The sequence below is a fragment of the Micropterus dolomieu genome, linkage group LG07 (genome assembly GCF_021292245.1).
Source record: "Micropterus dolomieu isolate WLL.071019.BEF.003 ecotype Adirondacks linkage group LG07, ASM2129224v1, whole genome shotgun sequence".
NCBI classification, from domain to species: Eukaryota; Metazoa; Chordata; class Actinopteri; order Centrarchiformes; family Centrarchidae; genus Micropterus; species Micropterus dolomieu.
Genome location: NC_060156.1, coordinates 16705859 through 16727917, shown reverse-complemented (window position 1 = coordinate 16727917; position 22059 = coordinate 16705859). Strand labels below are relative to the sequence as shown.

Here is a 22059-nt window from a genome sequence, read left to right as displayed (position 1 = left end):
ATGTATATATCTGTAACATTGTTCTTCTATTCCATATTTATATATTTCTACATTTATTTATGTTGACTGTATGTTTGTGTACGTGTAGCACCTTATCACCACAGCAAATTCCTCATATGTGTAAAACACTACTTGGCGATAAAGCTCCTTCTGATTCTTCTATTGTAGAAACATTCATTCATTCATTTAGCTGACGCTTTTATTCATGTCAGAGGTCACATGCCTCTGGAGCAACTAGGTGTTAAGTGTCTTGCTCAGGGACACATTGGTGGATGGGTCACAGGCATGTGCCTTATCCACTGGGCCATCACCAACCCCAAAGAAACATGGTGGCGCAACATGGCGACTTCCATGTAAGAGGACCCTTAGTGTATGTAGATAGAAATAGCTAAGGTAATAAAAAGATAACGGCTCATTATGTAAGGTCTTAATACAACACTGAAAAAATAGTTATGTATATTATATTGCATTTCTGTCACTAGATCTTCTTAAATATTACACAGTGAACTTTAGGGCTGGGTATCGTTCAAAGATTTTTCGATATCGATACGATACCTCAACTTCGATACTGGTTCCTGAACGATACTTTTTTCGATTCCAATTTTATTCTCAACAAACGGAGAACCATTGTTGTTTGTAAAGTAACTTAATTATCACATTATTATTATCATTCATAATTTGTTATTTTAATAATTGTTCCTTTGAAAAATGCTACGGCTTGTCAAAACCATGACATATTATCAATGTAACATAGGCCTATATTGTGTTTTTGTTGTTTTTATTCCTCTTTCTTTAGTTTTTATAATGTCATTTCATTGTTTATTAATTATATCTTTTTTATGTGTGTGTGTGTGTGTGTGTGTGTATATATGTAAATTTGTGCTCTGGCAACATTGCAACCTAAACATTCATGGCAATAGGCCTGAGAGAAAGAGAGAGAAATCTCTCCTCGCTTGGAAACAAGTTTCTGCCACTACATATCAAAGTTTCCTCCTCACTATAGGAAGAGGTGTCCAGGCAACAACTACCACAATAGAAAGTAAACTCAGTCGTGTGTGTGTCTTTATTCCCCTGCATCAAAGTTGCAGACATCAGCCCAAGGATCGGTATGTGATGCCACCGTCACGCAGAAGCGCTTCCGCCAGCTACACATACAGGTCCGTGTGTGGCGATGGCGTCACTTACTGATCCTTCAGAAATGCTTGGGAAAATGTAGCGTGTGTGGACAAGAACCTCTAGGTATCAAAATTTGGTACCGAAAGACAAGGCATTTTCTGATACTTGATGGTATTGAAGCAATTCGGTAGGTGCCTAAAAAGTATTGAACTCGATACCCAGCCCTACTCAACTTTTTAATTCATTCTACGCGCAAAACACACCATTGGCCATGTTTCCATCCAGCTGTCATGCACATTTTAAGCATGACAGCTGGTTTAAGCATGACTTTTGAAATGTCGCAAAAAAGGAATAAATTATAAATGCGAAATATGTGCGTTTCCATCAGCTGGTTTGGAGCGAATAAACCAGGCTACGGCAAGCGTAGTTACGTCAGTAGTTGATTTTACACATGGCTGTAATAAACAAGACGTATGGCTTCCAAACCAGAAATAAAACCAGTCGCATGGAACTGATGGGCATTGATCTTAGAAAAAACAGAGAGAGGTCCTCAGGAATGTGTTTCAAGCGGGCAAGTTGCTACCAGCCATGTCTCCGCACGTTATGGGAATATCCGGCAAGATGCTGACAGCGGAAACAGCTGATCAGACGTGAGTTACAAGTTTGCTACGTCAAAACGTATTCGGCAAAAGTGTTTCCATCTCTCATTTGGCGCATTAACTGTTTTTCGACAAAGGCAAAAACCACCTCAAGTGAGCGTAAAAACATTTTAGCGATTTCAGGTTTATTTTTCGAATTTTGCCGTTTCCATCAACCTTTTGTAATGCGATACTTCAAAATGTGCATAACAAAAACGCTGAAACACGGCTATTGATTGAGAGGAAACTAAATACAACACCTTTGCACCTTACGTTCACCCAGATTAAGTCTCGTTTAACTAGCAAAAGTGGAGTTGGACATGCCATAAAGGCACTAAACCATGCACTGTAGAGCATTTAAATAGGGCAGAAGTTCTTTTTTCATTCTTCCCATGACAATTTCTGTCACTTTTGATGTATACAAACAAATGCAACTCCACCAATGACTCATTGTACTACTGATTTATAGCGTGCTCATATGCATATATTTATTGTGTCCAGACTACAAAGACATGTAAAAGTATGTCTAAATCAAACTGACCACATTGTGCAATACAGAATACAGTAGCCTGTTGTTTCATTAGCACTCTAGACGCTGATCATTTCCCTTGTCTATGATCTCCTGAGCTTCATCTCTCTCCAGTCCTCCCCACTCTTTAATTAGCATTCCTCCACAGCTTCACTTCCTTCATACCTCTATACTCCCCATTCTTATCGGCTCGCACTTCTTCCAACCAACATTTCCTCCCCTCCTCTTCAAAACTGACCACATGTAAGCCCATGTGGGGAGAAAAACGTAGTATAAAGTTGAAACAGCAAGAAAAATCAAAAGTAATGGGGAGAATGCAAGAGATGCTGCAAAACAAAAGAAAACAAATGACTATGTTTGAGTTGGAATGAGTGGATGGACATAGCAGAAACCAGGCTGTCAAGGAAAGTAGAAATGCAGATATAAGGAGAAAGCATTCTTTTGTCACATAGTATAATACAATTTTGAACCTGTGTATACCTGAAATGTAGATTAGGGGAAGTCGAATGCTCTTCAAACGGACATGTCTCGGATTCACTAAAGGACACTAAACATACATACATGAGATCAGAGTTCCCCTCTGTCTTTGAAGGCTGGTCATGACTTTACCTGATTATGAAACTCAGGATACATGTGCTGCCCTCTGGCCTTTTTCTGTAACTGTAGCCGTCTGTGCTCCTTTACTTTTCATCCTGTCACAGATGGCTCACGTCATAACTTCAGCCTCTTGCCTCGTGAGCTTCATAATGGGATACGACGAGCCATCAATCAGCAGTCGAATCTACTAAAGTCACCAGGGGGAAGAGAAGGAAATGAGGCAGGCAGAGGGTAGATCACAGCTGACCAGTAATCTGCAGGAGTTTAACCTCTGATTGAAGCCACTGAGGTATTGTAGACAGTCAAGTCAAGTACATTTTATTTACGGTATAGCCCAGCATATTTACGGCAGCCCCAAGAAAATGCTTGTTTGTCTCAGAAGGCTTGACATTTTGCACAACATACGACTCATTCCACAGTTCATTGGTAATTTTATGGACTTGGACTGTTGTTTGGACAAAACAAGCTATGAGAAGACCTCAGCTTGAGCTTTAGTGAACTGTAAGTAATTTTATACTATTTTTTGACATTTCATTGACCAAATGAGCAATTACTAAGAGAAAATAATTGCAAGGTTAATTGATAACAAAAAATGTTAGCTGCAGATCCAAAATTAAGTGTAGAAAGTTAAATAGTAGTAACTCTAACCCTGTGCGAAAAACCAAATCAAAACCAAAAACAACCTTGCTGCATGTTATTTAATCCCAAATCACTCAATCTTCTTTATCTAGAACACACACACACACACACACACACACACACACACACACACACACACACACACACACACACACACACACACACACACACCTCTACCTTTATCCAAACAAGGGCAATACAGCATAAGACTGCTATGACATTTAAACAGTTATGTCAACACTATGATGTGTGTTAAAGAGGTGGTATTATGCTCATTTTCACGTTCAAAATTCAATTAGAGGTTGTGCCAAAACAGGTTTACATGGTTTAATTTTCAAAAAACACCATAGTTTTTTTTCATACTGAACATTGCTGCAGCTCCTCTTTTCACCCCGTGTGAAGGCTTTGTTTTAGACATGGAGCGATACACCTTGTTTCTAAATGATCTTTGGTGGGAGTTGCACATACGCAGTTCCTAGTTAAGGACTACAAGCCAATCAGAAACAGAGAAAGGCGGGTCAGCCAGAAGACTTAAACAGCTTTGGTTCAGCTGTAGGCTACATGGACTGCAGCAAGAGTTTCAGAGTGGTGAGTTATTAATCTATAACAAAAGTATTTTTCATTCATAAAGTTTTAACTGAGCTCTGTCTCTACATCAGACAGTCAGGACTGCAGAAAAGATCATTGATGCCAACCTGCCCTCCATTGAGGACTTATACATTTCCAGAGTCAGGAAACAGGCAGGAAACATTACTTCAGATCCATCTCTCCCCGGACACAACCTGTTCCAGCTTCTCCCCTCTGGTGGGCGCTACAGAGCATTGTACACCAAAACCAACATACTCAGGAACAGTTTCTTCCCACAAGCCATCACTCTGATGAACAGCTGTCTCTGACTCAGTGTCAGGAACACTTCCTGTGCAATAATTCCTGTTTACTGGCTACCACTTATTTATTTATTCATCATTCTCCATTTCAAAGCTGTTCATACTGTTCATATTGTATATTGTGTATATACTGTATACCAAAGCACCTACCTCATGTATATAACACCTGCATAAAATACTTATTTATTCCAGTATTCTTTGCACTCATCACACTGTGTACATGTATGTGCACCTGTATATCACATCCACCTCCGACATGTACATACTAATAACATTAATGGTAATAATAATTTTCTCCTGCATCCTTTGCACTCTGCTCATTGCTCTATTGTCTCAATCTGTCTGTTTTGTTTATAGTGTGTATATATGTGTCCTCCTATACTGTAGCCTGTGTTTGATTTTTATTACTGTGTCATACTCTGCATGCCAGTCTCTCTGTTTTCCTCTGTTCATCACCCTGCCTGCCTGTGTCTGTCTGCTGTCGTTATTAGTATCACCTGTGCATCTCCTCCCAGCTCGTTAACCCTGTGTATATATCCTTGCTTGTTTCCCACAGTCTTTGTGTGTTTGGAAGGGAGAGTAGAAGTGTGTGGTGCAGTTCAGTGTTTTTCCACCAGTGTTTTTGAGGGCATGTCGGAGCTTTAGCGTTCATCCTGTGTCGTCACAAGGATGAAAGGGAAACAGCTGGACTATAAACAAGCTGTTTTCAGGCAGCTCAGAGCAGAGGTTTCTGTGGGAGATGGGAACTCCCTTTGGGCTGGACTTCGGGCTTTTTCACTTTGCAAACCTATTACATGTACAAAAAAGAGATATAACTCAATAAAGGAGAGGGAAAATGCATAATACCACCTCTTTAATGTTTGAGGTTTGGGTTGGATCTGGGTGTGATTAGGTCATAAAGAAGTGTGTTTGTAACTCTACAAGCTCACAGCAGTGAAACATGCTTCATACACCAGTCACTGATGTATGAGGACATTTCACAGTGAGATTTTCAAAACGAGACATTACTGCACTTTAATGGGTTTTTTGAATGGCATGATGCAGTCACTTCCTTTTATAACATACATTTAAGGTCTCAGCTCCAGAGAAACACGGCTGTAGTGGGGTAAAATAATTTATATTTATAATTAATTATAATTTATATCGTGTGTGTGTGTGTGTGTGTGTGTGTGTGTCTGTGTGTGTGTATATAATATATATGTGTGTGTGTGTGTGTGTGTGTGTATACACACACATACAAGACATTAGGATTGTTAATAAACAGACTATAGGAAAGATTGTAAAAAAAGCAATAAAACACCAGCTGCCCACTGGTCTGCCAACAAGTGCCTGCTTTTCATCTTATCACATCTCACCTCATTTGATGGGCATAAACACTGCACACAAACACACTCATAAAAACCATAAAAACACACACAGACACTCTGGTTAGGTGAACAAAGCAACCGGGACTAAGGTGTGGGATGAAGAGATGCTGGTGAAAACAAATCACTCTTTTGTAATGCAAAAAGGCAGAAATATTATATATATATATATATATATATGTTATGCTAATACTTCATGTCTTTCCTAGCTATTCCTTTCTCTACCATGGCAATATTTATTTCAAGGATTAACGCCTTCTTTCCTATATTATACATGTCATTGACAAAGAGATGTCCCAGCCCCATCTTTGCAGCTGTAGGAATGTGGGAGGAGGATTTTGGACAGTCTCCTCCATTTAAACCTGACATGTGAGAGTCCGGATGAGGAGAGAACTGGTGCCTGCTGGATTGCAGAGGTTTACAGCTGATTTGAACCAAACATGTAAACTAAAGAATGAGAATGTTGTGGTGCTGCCGAGGAAGATTACCAACTAACTAATCTAATATGATCCAGAGATGCAGATGTGAGACAGCTATTACAAGTAAACTTTCTATCTCTTTCAGAGAGACACGATTAAAGGGACAGTTAATCCAAATTACAAATCTCATTTCAAATTCTCATGCACTAGTTCCTCTATGGTGTCCCTGAGGATTTGCTCTTTTCAGTGCAAGTTTTGAGTTCCTTCTTGCGGCCACCTCAATACAATGAACGGGAATGTAATTTTCATGAGTTGCACTCACAGCATTGAAAGGTTATTAAAACATTTCAACACCAGCATATCTCTAAAAATCATTGCACTGTTACTGGGGAAAAACTGTTCACAGTGAGATCTGTGGATTGAAAATATAAATAATAAATATACATCTAAATAAAAATGAAACAAAAGCTACAAGCATGGATAGATAGCATTACAGGTAATAAATAATGTTTTTCTTTGTAATTCTGCTGAACTCACCCTTTTAAAGGTTCAGTGTGTAAGTTTTATTGGCATCTAGTGGTGAGGATTGCGAATTGGGTATAGTTGCAAAAGAGCACACTTCTGTCCACACCCAACAGTGATGCAATAAAACTTCAAACTTTCAACCACAAATGGCAGTAAAACGCTTTCAGTCCAGTGCTGTTGTAAGTTAAATATTTACCAATGAAGGAGATCTAGCACATTTAGCTTGCTTTTTCATTTTCCCCTATAAATATGTCTGGATTTGATTTCTTGCTTTTCTAAATACAGTTGGATTTAGAAGTTGACATACACACCGATCAGCTATTACATTATGACCACTGACAGGTGAAGTAAATAAATAACATTGATTATCTCGTTACCATGGCACCTGTCAGTGGGTGGGATATATTAGGCAGCAAGTGAACATTTTGTTCTCATAGTTCATACGTGAGAAGCAGGAAAAATGGGCAAGCATAAGGATTTGAGCGACAAGGGCCCAATTGTTATGGCTAGACGACTGGGTCAGAGCATCTCCAAAACGCTCTGCAGTGGTTAGTACTTATCAAAAGTGATCCATGGAAGGAAAAGGTGTAAACCAGTGAAAGGGTCATGGACAGCCAAGGCTCACTGATGCATGTAGGAAAGCAAAGGCTAGCCCGTCTTGTGCAATCCAATAGACGAGCTACTGTAGGTCAAACTGCAGAGTGTATGCTGGTTCTGATATGACCAGCAGGTGGTCATATCAGAACCACCTGCTGGATCACCTGCATCATATCGGTGTATTTAGATTTCCACTTTCCACTGCTTTGCTTGTGTAATTCTAAGCCAGTGCCTTCATGACATCTGACCCATATCAAGAAATTCTGGGAACATCCTTCTTCCTCACACGGTATGAAATGCAGCAACCATAATCTCAACTCAATTAAAATCAAAGGGTTTTATTTCCATGAAAGTACAATACAGGACAATGTTGCCAAAGCATCAAAATATAATTTCTGCAAATAATTGGACAGCACGTCACAGAACAACACAACATCTAAATTGATCTATATTAATTATGTACACAATATTTCCTATGCGCCTGTCCTCTCCTGGGTCTATGTGGGTGTCTTAGCATTTTACATTCCTAAATCACAGATCTATTAAAAGTCCCCCCTTCTGACACCATAAATTTCATCTGGACCCAGACTGTCCCCTGGGGTGGATGGTTTGGGAATCTCGCTCAGAACAGGATGGGAACACACAGCCCAGTGCGCAAACCTCTGACCTCAGAGAGGAATAAAATAAATCAATAAGCAACTGGCTGGAAGCTCCCTCTGTTATTCCATCTGTCTGTCTGGAAAAACCGGGGCATTTTGAATTTTTTTACACAAGAAAAAGATGGTTACTAAGTAAAACTTCAATTTACAGCTAAAGAGTGTCAACTGAGACAGGAGATATGATATATCACAGGGAATGGTAGTGGCAGAAGCTCAGTCTGTAAGGATTAGGCTGGGAACCGGAGGGTCACTGGTTTGAATCCAGCTTGGACCAGAGTTGCGGAACGTGGCTAGGTTCAGACTGCAGGCCTTAATGCTCAATTCTGATTTTTTTCTCCGATCCAATTTTTTGTAAGTGACCCGCATGCGCAGAAGAACAACACGATGTCACACGCAGCAGCAGACTTTCATATAGAAGTAAACAGAGGTTAGCTGCATTTAGCGACTACTTGCTAACCCTCCCAATTTTCACGGAAGACTCACGTTTTTCATTATCCTCTCACCGGTCACATTTTCCCAAATTATGACAAGTGCTCACAACTTTCTGTTCTTTTTATCACGGTGTCTGGCGCTTTAAACCCAAGTGCTACATAACTCACTACCTCTCTCTCTCTCCACTTTGTTGGCACGGACACAAGTAGCATGCACGTAACTCAGAAGAGAGCTTGCGTTCCGGTGGATTTCAGGTGGAAGAAAGGGAATTTGTGTGCAGATGATAGCAAGGTAGAGAAGAAAGAAAGCCATAATAATGGCTTATAATGGCTTTTTGTGGAGCTTTTTCATTCATAGTGGCTCCGTCTACAGCAGGACTGTGATAACAGCTGCTCTAGAGGTTAACCTGCAGTTAGTAAACGTGTTTAGCTCAGAATTGGCCATCTAAAATTAGCTTGCTTCTTGCTTTAGCTACGACCTACAGGAGGTTAGGTCCGACTGTTGTTCGTTGTGAAAAGATGAATGAGTGTAAAACTTGTGGTGGTCGATTAACATAATCATTTACGTCCCGCTGGCTGCCATCAGGTTAATTAACGTCGGCTGCAAACAGGTTACAGGTTTATTATGAATCATGCAACGTTACAGTTTTATTTAGTTGACATTACTCCGGTTTGAGAGTCTGGGGGTGTGTTGACTTACAGTAGTTAACTGTCATTAGTTGTACACGCATTGGACATTAGGCTACATGGTTGTGCTCTGAGAAAAACAGGTTACAGGTTTATTAGTGATCATGTAATGTTACAGCTTTATATAGTTAACGTTACACTGGGTTTGAGAGTCTGGAGAATGTGTTGACTTACAGTAGTTTAAGCTGCCATTGATTGCATTGCACATTACATGGATGTGCTCTGTAAGTGAAAAACATGTTACAGTTACAGAATTCCTTATAGCTATGCAGTGTTATAAGCAGCCTTGATTGAATGCAGCTGGTGATACAACAGTCATTAAAACCACAAGTGACTTGGACTCTAGCTCAGAGTCTTGTGATTCCATGTTACTTGGCCTGTTCACACTGTTATAAAAAGATCAGATCTGAGTCACATATGGACAACAAAATTGGATTTGGGTCACTTTGTCCTGCAGTCTGAGTGCAGCCCAAGTGGTATCAATATTGTGGTAAGATAATTAACATTTAGTATTTAGCTAAATGGACACACATCTTACTCTGTTGCAACAAAGTTAATACCCAAAATCTCAGATGGCTTGCCCTCCTAGTGACTGTAAACACTGTATCTGCTTAGAAATAACACTGGAATCTAAACAGAAAAGGTTATGGTGAGAGACGACGGATGCTAAGCAGTGTGATGTCATCAATGTGAGACAGACCACTGACAGCCCCATACTTCCACAGAAACTTCTACAGATCAGAGTGAGTGCACTTACATTCACACAACACTCACTCATGTAAACTCCTCCTGGTGAGTGTCCCTGTGAGCTGCCTGCTGAGGATTAACAGTATGTGATGTTGATGAATATAAATGGATAAATTAAGGTTAAGGTATGCTTGAAATAAATGTGTCTTCTGAAAACATTGGAAGGTTCCTAATCACCAAAGGCAAAGGCAGTAAGAAAACTACTACTAGTGTCACAGTGATGGACAAGACGTGATATTTGAACTAATGGGATATTGCTGCACACTTACACTTGCATTCATGGCGTCACACTCGGTTGCAAAGAAAGAATGAAAAAAAAAGAAGTTCAAATCCTGCATAAATTCATACCTCTGCACCCCTGGCCAATCACTGCATTAGGAAAGATACAAAATTTGTTGGATGTAGCTTCCTCGATGTCAGAAAGTGTACAGAGAGGTGGTTTCATCTATGCGACAAGCACTTTGATTGAAGCATACTGATGTCTTTATTTACTGGACATCAGCAGCGGTTCAACAGTTTGAAGTCTATCTGCGTCCTGCAGGAAATAAGACAAAGAATGAAGGAAGAACGAAAGGAAGGAATGAAGGAAGTAAAGTTAAAAAAACAAATGAAGGAAGGAAAGGTGGTGTGGAAAAAAAGGAAGTAGAAGGGGAAACGGTAAAGAAAGGAATAAAAGTCAAAAGGAAGGAAGATAAAGACGAAACAAATGAATGTAAGGAAACAAAGATGCATCAAGGAAGATGAAAGGACAGGAAGCAAGGAAGAAAAGTAGAAAAGAAAGAAAAGAAGGAAACAGTGAAGGAAGAAAAGAGGCCAAGTAGGCAAATTACAGCACGTAAAGACTAAATGTCTGCCATTTCTCTCTGACACACAGTCAGACTGAGACCCTTTGGTGGACTTGTCCCACTGCTCAACGATCCAACTGGCATGTTTTTCTTGGATACATTTTTCTTGGACTCATTTCCTAAAGATCCACATCCTTTCTACATGATGCCCAAGGGGGAAACGGAGCTCAGTTCCCCTGGAGGGGTGGAGGGAATTCGGGGTTAGGGGAGAGTCTTGAGGGGCTCCACTAGGAGGACAATAAGGTTCCTCAAATGGATGCCCTGATGGGGACTCGGGCAGAATAAATAAACATCTGTAGATGATGTTTAGATATCACTTAGAGTGTGTTTAGATTTCCTGGCTGAAGTCAGGGAGGTCAGCTTTCCGAATCCCGGGCTGGAGGACACTGTCCTACTTCTGAAAATCTTTGATGACCGTGGTGGATCAGAGCGGATATAAAATGATACTCTGAGAGTTACAGAAAAAGCAACAAGGCCATGCAGGCTACAGGTGGAACAGCAATATATGAAAGATGGTGATGGAGAATGACCCATCAGAAAGTTTGAAATGTTGCTGTGGAGACAAACCTCCAGCGGAATTTGTGAACACATCACTTCACATGACTGGTGCGACAACATGTTCTCCTGACTCATCCGCTTAAAATTTCTCATGTGCAAAGAGAGAGAGAGATGAAGTAGAGTGCTAAAAACAGATGACATTCAGACAAACACCAGTCATTTCTTGTCCCTTGCTTTGTTTCTCATGGAGGTCTGCTGCTCTTTGTTTAGCCATTTGGCACCAAGTTGTTTGGCTGCTTTGAGACCAGTTTACATTAGAATTAATATGTTTAGACTCTGAGCTAATTTCTGCATGCACATGTGTCATCTTCACCAAACACGTGCGCACAGATGTGCCAGAGGTCTGAAAGCATCCAGAGCAGAGAGAGAAGGAGGCCTGCTAATGACCAGTGGTTAGGCTGAAGTGTATGTGTGTGAGAGTCTTATGTGTTTTGAGGGTGCGTGTTGAAGATCAAGACTCGAGGGAGGTGGGATCCCAGGCAGAGAACAGAACCGATTGGATCTCCGTCTATGCCAGGGGTTTCTGGGGCCCGACACCTGTGCTGTTGCCTCACGTTAGAGGAATGAGGCGTCTCAAGTCTGTAGTCCGAGCACACATATGTCTCAACAGGACACAGCTGCTGCCTGTGTGTGTGTATGTAAGAAAGAGCGAGAAATTGCGCACAGTCTCAAATGAGGTGTTGCCCTCACCTCAGAGACCATCCACCTGTGTGCCTGTATCATGTGTCTGCATGTGTCTGAGTGCATGTCTGACTGTAATGAAGTCCATCATGGGTGTGTTGCCTCTATAATCCTTCTGTTATATTTATCACTGTGATTATAAAGCCATTACAGCTTCTATACAGTGGATCGCCCAGAGCGCAGAGAACTTCTGTTCATAAAAGTCCACCAAGGAAAACTGAATTTCCTCAAAAAACCTGTTCTCTGACATTTTGAATCACACACTAGGGCACAAAAGTATGTATATTGAGTTATATTTGAAGTATAACAGTTTTATAGGCCTCAGGAGCTATGGAATTTGAGAAAGTTGTTTTATATTTCTCTTAATAATGTATTTTACATTGTTATTTTGATGTAAAGCACATGCTTATGTTTAGCAGGTACAGTATGTTTACCCTGTTAGCATGCTAACATTTGCTAATTAGTGCTAAACACGTAGTACAGCTGAGACCGATGGGAATACCATTAGATTTGTAGGTATTTTGTCATAAACCAAAGTATTAATGAAATGTAAATTTTGACCTGATGATTGCGCTGGATGATTAGTTCATAGAATCACCAAATCTATTACAATTCACCCTGAGGGGGACATAAATGTCTATACAAAATCACATGGCAATTCATCCCATGGCTATTTCACTTAAAACCAAAAATGAAAACCTCATGGTGAAAAGTCACCAAAGACATTAAGATTCCGCATCTGGGAACTATGAATGTATGCACCAAATTTCATGGCAATCCATTAAATAGCTGATGAGATATTTCAGTCTGGACTAAAGTGGTGAACCAGCTGACCAGCATTTTGAATTGAAAAATACAACAACACACAAGAATGGGAAAAAACAAGTATGGAAAATTAGATTTATGGTCAAATACCCAGCTGTGATTTTGGCCTTGACTGACATGGACTGCAGCCAGTCACATACAAGCATCGGGGATACCCATGTAATCCTCCAGGTCTCTTTTTGCACTCACCAACCCATCCAGATGGCCCAGCTCACAGTTCAATTTTGCCAGCCTGGAAAAGTTTTTAATTTTCCCACATAGGGATGGAACACCCACTGCCATTCCATCTGCAGTCCACATTCCTGGGTAGTTTGCAAGGCAGCAACTCGGGGTGGAGGTCAATGTATGTATGTGATTTACTGACTGAACGAATGGCAGGTGGGTATCTTGGGTATACATGTAAATCACATCAGATGTATCTCTAATTTCATTAAAATGTAGAGGGCGGTGTTTTTTTTTACTTCTGCCATGGGGAAAAAACTTTGGTCATATATCACACAGCATTTCCAAAATTATTAAATTACAGAGTGCTGAGTAAATGTTGCACCATTGCCATGGGAGCCCAAATCTCTGTTCCTGAGAAAGAAAGTCTGCACTGAAAACATGTCTTTTTCAGAAAAATTAAATAAATATCAGAAATCTAATTATTTCCTCTGTGGCTGGCCCGTGATGTAGGTTTCACGACACGGCCTGATGGGGAACACATGGTGTTGCTGTGGTGACCCACAACTCTGGTCACATTTTTCCAACAGTCTTGAGGACCCTCTTTGTGGACCATAACATTTCCTGACTGCTGTCTGCATTTCAAATGCATAGATCCCAGAGGACGTACAGTGTTAACACCTTATTTAACCAACTTTCCTATTGTGAGAATACAGATTTGATTGATGTGGAATACATGGTGTGTGTCCATATGTGTGTTTCAATGAGACAGAGAGGAAGATGGACTGAACTGGCAACAGAAGGTATACAGGAGAATAATGAGGAAACAGTTCAGGGTGCAGGGTGGTTACAGGACTTAAAAGCAGCTTATTACCATATTTCTCAGTGATCAGGGCTAAAGTATGCTTAAGTTCAAGGTCCTAGGAGGAAACCCAGCCACAACACGACACAGAATTTCTGGCTTATTCTACTCATTTTGAACTTTGTTCATCTCATTTGTCCTCGGTTATACTCACGCCATGTGCTTTGGCTGATGATAATAGTCAGGCTACAGATGGTAACACAAGGCCAGGACCGCCTAAATACACACAAGGTTGCCAAAATAGTTGTCTACTGAATGGCTGTACTGTCAGTTGCCAAGTCTAACAAATGTCCTTACCACTGTAAGATGGATAAGGTCAATGAATGCAGAATATATATTATGACAAAATAAAAATTCCAAAGTCCTTGATTTTAGATAAAGGTAGACAAAAGCAGCATGGTCAAGCTCCCTCTTACATCCAGGATCTATTGCATGCACACACCTCTTGTCGCTCTCTGAGGTCTTCAGGCCAAGACCTTTTAACTGTTCCCAGAACACGTTTTAAGACAAGAAGTGATCTGCTTTCTGCTCAGTGGCACCAGCTCTCTCCCTTAAGCCTTGAGAGCAATGGATTCTGTGGAAACTTAGAAAACACCTAAAGACACATGTTTTTAGACAAACTTTTAATTAGCAATAAGATTTTGGTTTCCACAAATTTTTATGGCATTTTATAGTAATTTTAAAGAAATTTGCTTTCTTCAGATTTCTGTGGTATTTTATGATATATGTACGGTTATTATTTTATTTATTTATTGTTTATTTTGTACTGTAAAGTATTTTGTGACCCCTCTTGCCTTTAAAAAATGCTATATTAATCAAGTGTACATAATTACTTACTATTAAGATAAGGAAAAATTTATGAAAACATCACTGCTTTCCAGGAATATGTGGAGACACTGCAGTAAACAGACTGGGCGATATGGCCAATAATATCACGATAAAAACATTTCAAACCATTCAACATTGATAATTATCATGATAAGTGTCAAATCATTATTTCTTTCAAGTTTAAAAGCTGATTTTTGCTCCTGAGTGAAAATTGAGGAAATGAGATAGTTAAAAGTGGTTTTGAACTTTTCTTTATGGTCACTTGATGCCAAACAGCAGATCTCTTCACAAATCTGAGGTAGAACATTCAAAACAATTATGATAAAATCTTTTTTTCAAAAAATATGATTAGTAAATCTTTTTTCAGTCCCTATTTTTCTCAACAAAATAAATATCTTAAAATAAGAATTATATGCTAATTCGTTAAATAAATCAAATAATTAAATCAAACATAATATATTGAGCATTTAGTATATTGTTATTGAGGAAAATTATATTATATATAATTATATATAATTATCATTATTGTTTTATCACTGTATGGACAGCCACTTCACTGACAATAAAGCCAAGTGAACCTGTGTAGTGAACACATTCGACTTTGAATAGCTTACCTTTAGTAATTCTGATTATTGTCTTATGACAACCTTGTTTTGTTGGCTTTAGCCATTTTTGTTTGCTATATAGCAATTTTCTTTGTTGTAGCTTATGGTGTCAGGTACTAGCAATTTAGTAAGAGTAGCAAGCCCTTTTTGTTTCCACCCTTCTTCTCCTGTTTTTCATAACAGAAGCCTAGTTTAGAGCTTTGTCTTTTCTTTACTTTCTGTTTTTTGGGTTAGGTAAGTTTTAGGTTTTAGAGTGTTTTGGTTGTTGTTTTGGGCACTGCTCATCTCTGAGGAAAATAAAAACTGCTAAATTGTATTTACTGTGTGCTGGCATTGCTTGGGAATGGGAAGAGTGGGAAGCCAGACATTTACCCCTAGACCTTGGGACGTAATGTAAATTGGAGGCTTGTCCATTCTTTCTCTTGCTCTGTGGCGTTGTGTTAGGTAAGTTTTTTCTTGTGTCTCTATTTGTGTGGTTGGCAGTTTTCTTTTGTGGTGGTGGCAAAATGGAGTTTAAATTGGAGGATTTTGCTACTAGTCCGTCAGTTGATAAATTAGATAAGATAATTAGGTAAGAAGCAGGAGTTAAAGTAGCTCCTTTGCTTAAAGCTAACCGAAAGGGGTTTGTTTGGGGAGTTACCTCCTACTGAGGGAGATCCGGGTGATCGGGCTGGTATTGCTACTCCACTCCAAATAATTCCACCTCAAGGCTTTGTGGGTCGAGCAAACTTGTCTAAAGAAGAGCTGAGGCTAACGCTGTGAATAAAAGAGGCTGAGGTGGGAAATAGTGAGATGGAGGTACAAGCCATGCATTTAAAAACAAGAGCTCTGGCGATAAAGCCGGGGGGTTCTAACATCTGCCACTTCTCCTACTTTAACGTCACCCACTCCGAGACCCCAAGACAGCTTTGATGTGAGTAGGCACATTGCACTGGTTCCACCATTTAGAGAATCTGAGGTAGATTATTTCAATGCTTTTGAACACATTGCTGAATTGGCCAAAGAGTGTGTGACCTCTTTTACTCCAATGTAACAGCTATGGTAAAGAAGGCTTTCGGCAGCATCAACCCACCCTGGGCTTGTCATGTGGCACGTGAAGGCTCACTGCAAACCTAGATCCTCTACAAAGCAAACCAATCCATAGTATATGCAATATTTACCACACTCCGCCTCACTGTCACACATCTGAAAAGGAAGAACACCTACACCAAGATCCCCATCATCAACTCTAGCTCGACAGTTAATACCATCATACAACAACAACTGGTGCAGAATCTGAGGTTGCTCACACTCCAGGGCTGTTGTTCATCCTGCTAACCCAAGACTGTACTGCCAGATCTAACACCAACCACATCATCCTGTTTACCTTGTTAAAGGGCGAGTCTCCCCGTCCCAGCCCTCACCACCTTCTATAGTGGCAGCATTTAAAGCATTCCAACCTACAGTCCACGTCCTGGTTCGGTAACTACAATGGTAACAACACCATCTGAACAGGATAGTCAAGATAGCTTGCAAGATCCTTGGTGTCCCATTTTAGACAGACAGTATATTTTTATCCTCCATCAACTAAATCTTGAATATTAAAAGGCAGAGCACTCCAAACTCTTTATAAATCAAGTATTATTCTTACTAAATTACCATGTAAACATAAACATGTGGAGAAATCCAAAGCTGTGCCTGGTTTTGGCTGCACAAGTTATGACTGCACAATTACTGTTCAGGGGAGGGGCTCAGAGAAGGGTACTTCCATGTAATATTCTCTTCCATGACTTAAGTACCATGTAATTACATACTACATCTTTCATAAAAGCATATGCTAATTTGAGTGTGTTCCCCTATGTTTGTGTATATATGTGTGTGTAATAGTGCACGTGTCTTTAAAAAAGAGATGCTCCTTTGTCCACACCAACAATAGTCCTCTTGTTCCTAAACAGCACCCATCATTTTAAAATATGAGAGTGAGCCACTTTTAATGGCTCTTAAAGCTATACTACAGCTCTGGGTGCAGACACACTCGGCTTTGACAGTAACATGAAAAAAGAGAAAGGGGAAATTAATTTTCTTTGATTGTAGAGGCAGAGATCTTGTAATGTTGATTTTATAAATGAGTGGGGATTTTTTTGTAATTAGCATTTGCTGTACTGTATGTTTGTCCTCTTGTCTGTCTTCAGAGCTAGAGCCAAAGAAGAGTGGATTTTGGACATTTGTCACGTTGTCAGAAACATAACTTCAAATGGATCCTAATGTTTCATCTGTTCGCTGGCACGTTCACCACAACAACTTAAAAAGGTGATGATGCATCAGTTTTTATCATTTTGAAGTACTTTGTAACTTTGCCAAAAGTGTATTTTTGTTTTGTGCACATCATTCTTTACTCATTGATCTGTTCAATATGCAGACAGCTCAAAGTCCAGGAGTAGGGAAAACAAACCACATGTGGAATGTGTGAGGTTTGGAGATTTAACAGGCTAGTAAAGAGTTTGTGTTTCTTCTGGGCATGACTTTGATGCCTCACTCATTTTTAACAAGTTCACACAGACATCTTTAAAATCCTAGACCTGCAGCAACAGCTAACAATGCTATTTCTTAACCTGCTTTTGCCTGGTACATCGTGTATTAACACAGAAACAGCTGGTTACAGTCTGTGTGTCCAAGTGTCTCCACAGACCAGCTCCTCAGCTTTAATTTCACACGGGACAGAGCCAGCCTGTGATCCCCTGAATTCCTCTTTCCAACAATCTTAGGAAAAGAAAATCATTCCGTCCAAGAGTTTTAGTGATAGCAGCAGGTTTGTGCTTCCCTCCTCTCCCTTAACCATTTCTCCACAGCTGGTAGTTTTTCCCGAATAGGCCTTATCATGGTCAAGGTCAGGATCAGGGACCACATGAATAGATGAGACTCTTGATTTTAGGTTTGGAGTGAGGGGCTTACAGAGTCAAAAATGTGAAGGTACAACAAGCCCCTAATATAAACTGGCATGCTGTCAATACCACTAAATCTCTTGACTAACTTATCTGTCCTCCTGTACTGACAGACAATTAGATCAGATGAAATAAATCCTGTTTGATCAAAGTTACCGACCACTGCAGCTCTAATCAGAGGAGTTCAACCTGATTTAAGTTCAAGAGTTAGACAGAGTTTATTTTCTACACACAATGATGCATGGTGAGACAATTTGGGTTTCTTCAGGCTAACATATCTACTTTGCATGCACATCACTACTGCCAAGTGACAAATGTGTATCTCCAAGTTAAGAAAGTTTTCTGGGACAAAGGAAAACGTTTTAGCTTCACCATGAATGTCATGCATTTGTGAGTACTATGATTTGCTTGGAAAAGGTTTTATATGCTGAGTGGTTGTGAAATGTCCTCAGTACCTAGAGGACAAAGCCAGAACCTGAGAACCACCAGTACAGGGCTTCCACCCTTTGGTGAAAATATATTCCAAGATCTCTTTGATCTTTTCCGAATCTTCTCTGTGCTGTTATCCTGTCCGTTAGCAAAAAAGATAAATGATAGCCATACTTGATTCAGAATGTAGGTATGGACTTGTTTTCACGGAAGACGGAAATATTTGCCATTTATAGCGACTGACAAACACACAGACGATCTTGTTCCCACAAAAACAGAGACCGTCTATATTAAAAAAAGATCATGTCATTGTGCTCAGCTTCCTAAGCTGTGTGTCATTTCCTGTTCTACATCAGCTGTGGTGGCTTTTCCCATGGTGAAAAAGATAGCATCTCTCCATCTGCATAGTGTCTATAATGGTCTCCCTACCATGTCTTCTGTTACATTCTATGTCCACTGTATAGAATGGAGATGCAGATGGACGGTACGGTTCTTTAAACCGAAATTTCTTTTTCTCTATAAAACCCGGCGCCACTCCCTGTTTCTGAGAACTGAAGATGGAAAGAGGGCAAATACAAAAGACAGCATTGATCTGCTAAACATGTTTTCTGGTGAGGATGCAGGGTGCCTTGTGTTTCTCATGTTGGCCTAGTTTGTCATGCTTTAGAGACCACAAACTGCTGTGTTTTGCAACACCTCCTAACTTGCAAGAACTATTATATTTTCATTTGACCACACTTTACTTTCTTCGTAGAGATGCCAACTCCTGTTGTGTGATTACAACTGTGCCTATGTCTTGTGAACTACTTCAGATGCTTTGTGTGCCTAAGTTATTTCCCTTTTTATTACCAATCTCTGATGTACAATCCACTAATGATGGAAAAGAACAATGAGGAGTTTTGGAAGTGTGCTGTGGGAAGCTTGATATTTTTCTGTACGCCTGCAATGCGCTCTGCCAGGGGAGTGGGTGGTATGAGGTTGGAGAGTTATACCCAGTCAAACCCATGAAATTAATAAGTTTAGTCGTCACCAAACAATCTGTTCCATTCTTTCACTTTCTCTCTCACGCTCTCTTTGTCGCATCTCACTTTCTTTTTCATGTTGACTATTTGAGAAAATAAAACATAGGAATTCCTGCATTCATTCATGAAATCCTTCATGTGACCCCCATTTCCACTTAAAGATAATCCATTTCTATTTTATGTTTTTATCTGAATGAGAAAAAAACTGTTTGCTTGTTGTTTTTTAAACCTGCATCATCTCATTTTTTGGCCACTCAGCACCACTCCAAAAAGCTGTAAACACAAAATTCACATTTCTTTAATCCTTGTTTTGGTCTCCACCTACTCCTGAGGGAAAGATCTGGCTCTTTAGCTTTAGAATCCTATAGCGGCCACACCAAGATTTTGACTTGACTACAGCATCCACTTACCCTTTAACAACCATCCCTTAATCACCACAGCTGTGTCAAGTCTCGGCCAATCCAGACAGCTGTGAAGGATCAGTTTGACCATTCAGTGAAGCACTCATCACCATGACTCTCCTCAGGGGAAAGATTTGGACGGAGGGGAAATAGACGTGAAGCAAGAGAGACAGAGTGATGAACACATCTGTGAGAATCCATCTTGGTTTCCTTGTATTTACAAACAAGTTTATCAATTGGGTAATACATAAAGTATAAGAATAACATTTTTTGTTGGATCAAGTTATGTACAAGACTCTTAGACAGTGGAAATTGCACTGCTTAATTATGCACGCAATAGGTCAGAGGCAACAACTGACAGACAAAAACACAGTGAAATTTATAATGCTTGGCTTCTCGGAAAGTAGAATTTTATCTTTCAGTAACAAACGGTTTCAAGAGTCAAATCAGTGTGTGCGAGAAACGTTAATCTTTAGCACACCAGATGTGTAAAGGATGTAGGACCTGTGACCAGAGTATGTTTTTACTTATATTTTCTCTTGTTTTATAGACGACACACAAACAATGCCAAGGTTTGAATGGGTGATGAAAGCGCTTCACTCTCCTGGCACTCTCATTATCACTTCGTCCTTCACATCCGGATAACGCAGAGAAAGAGTGAGAGAGAGGGGAGGAGGAAGAGAAAGGTGGTCTGCTGACCCTGCCGTAAAACTTTTGCATCCTACAGATGTGGAATGTGGAACTTCCTCTCTCTGTCTCGCTCCTTACAGGGTTTCCTGTATCCACAGAGAGTGTGTACTGTAAAGTTGGTCTGGTAAATTCTCAGTGCATGCCAAAGTACAGTTTCTAGACCATTCCTTTCTTCACCTCTGTATCTTTTAAGATTGCCTCCCTCAGGAGCTGCTGTTACTGGTAGGAATTTATAAGAGTCCATTTCAGTCCTTGAGTTTACCACATCACACAGCCGAACTGAGACATTTATAGTTCCTATGAGCCCTTTTTACAAGATAAGAAAAACAAATGAAACGGTTCAGCTTATGCTCTGGAAAGTCTTTGAAATGTCCAAAAGGTAGCATAACTTTAACCTATCATATAATATATGATATTCTATAGATCCTTTATTATCACGACATCATTCTCGCAGGGATGTGGTCGGGGTGGCAGGCATACTTAGCACAGGACTGTGAGACTGGGATTTGCATCCAGAGTCCAGAGTTTAGGCTTGGGTGGTTTTGGTTGGGGAAAGACTGTGATTTCAGTCAAATATTAATAAATCAATATGGATTTTCTGTATTAAATCAGACTAACATTTACCAAGTGCTGCCAGTGCCTAAACACAACCGTAAAAATGTTTAACAATGTTGTCACTACAGCAGATATTTTATTGCAAGATTTGATATTTAAAAAAAACTATTAATTATACTGTCAGTAAACATTCTATTGTTTATATCCAAATAAATTAGCAACATAAATTTCCTTCAAAATGTATTTGCTGTTGCAAATTAACAGGTCATTTGCATATAAAATTAAATTCTAGGAGACAGGATTGTTTTTACAACCAGTTTTCATGGTGTTTTTTTTTTTTGGTTACTTGACCAATTAAATGAGATATAATGGCTTCAGACCTCTCCTTGAGCAGGCAGTAGTTTAAAAATTAAGTTTTAGCAATCATAATTGCATACATAATATTTACATGCTTATTATGGGGCATTCACCAAATCAGAATGGAGAGGATATGGATATTGAAACACATTTCCAACCATGGGGAACAAATCAAATACATTACGAGGTCCAAGCACCCAAAACAACCTGGAATCATAACCATCTGATGTTTTTCCAGTAAGTTTTTTTGTAACCCTACTCTAATTCTTGTCTGTGCAGCCTGTGTAACCTAAGGTTAGCCAGAAAACACTTGTTCTAAGTTAAAGGAATAGTAAGTGATTGTAATCCAATACAGTTTTTGTTATAGCTCTCAATTTTGTGTATGCTCTGCAGTGGGAGAGAGAGAAACAGCCAAAGAGGAAAAGATCTGAAGACTATAAAAAGAGAATAAAGTTATATGACCAGGCAAAGGAGTTTCAATGC

General features: G+C 39.7%; 1 protein-coding gene and 1 long non-coding RNA gene across 2 annotated transcripts in view; one reads left to right on the top strand and one right to left on the bottom strand.

Annotated features, from left to right (window-relative positions):
- The window catches only part of col4a2 (collagen, type IV, alpha 2), a 105668-nt gene that overhangs the window by 79792 nt on the left and 3817 nt on the right, over window positions 1–22059 (bottom strand). The gene's annotated exons all lie outside the window — the stretch shown is intronic.
- Window positions 1987–21282, top strand: LOC123973486. Its single transcript, XR_006825628.1, has 4 exons — window positions 1987–3169; window positions 17373–17490; window positions 20014–20163; window positions 20525–21282. It is a non-coding gene; the product is annotated as an uncharacterized LOC123973486 (long non-coding RNA).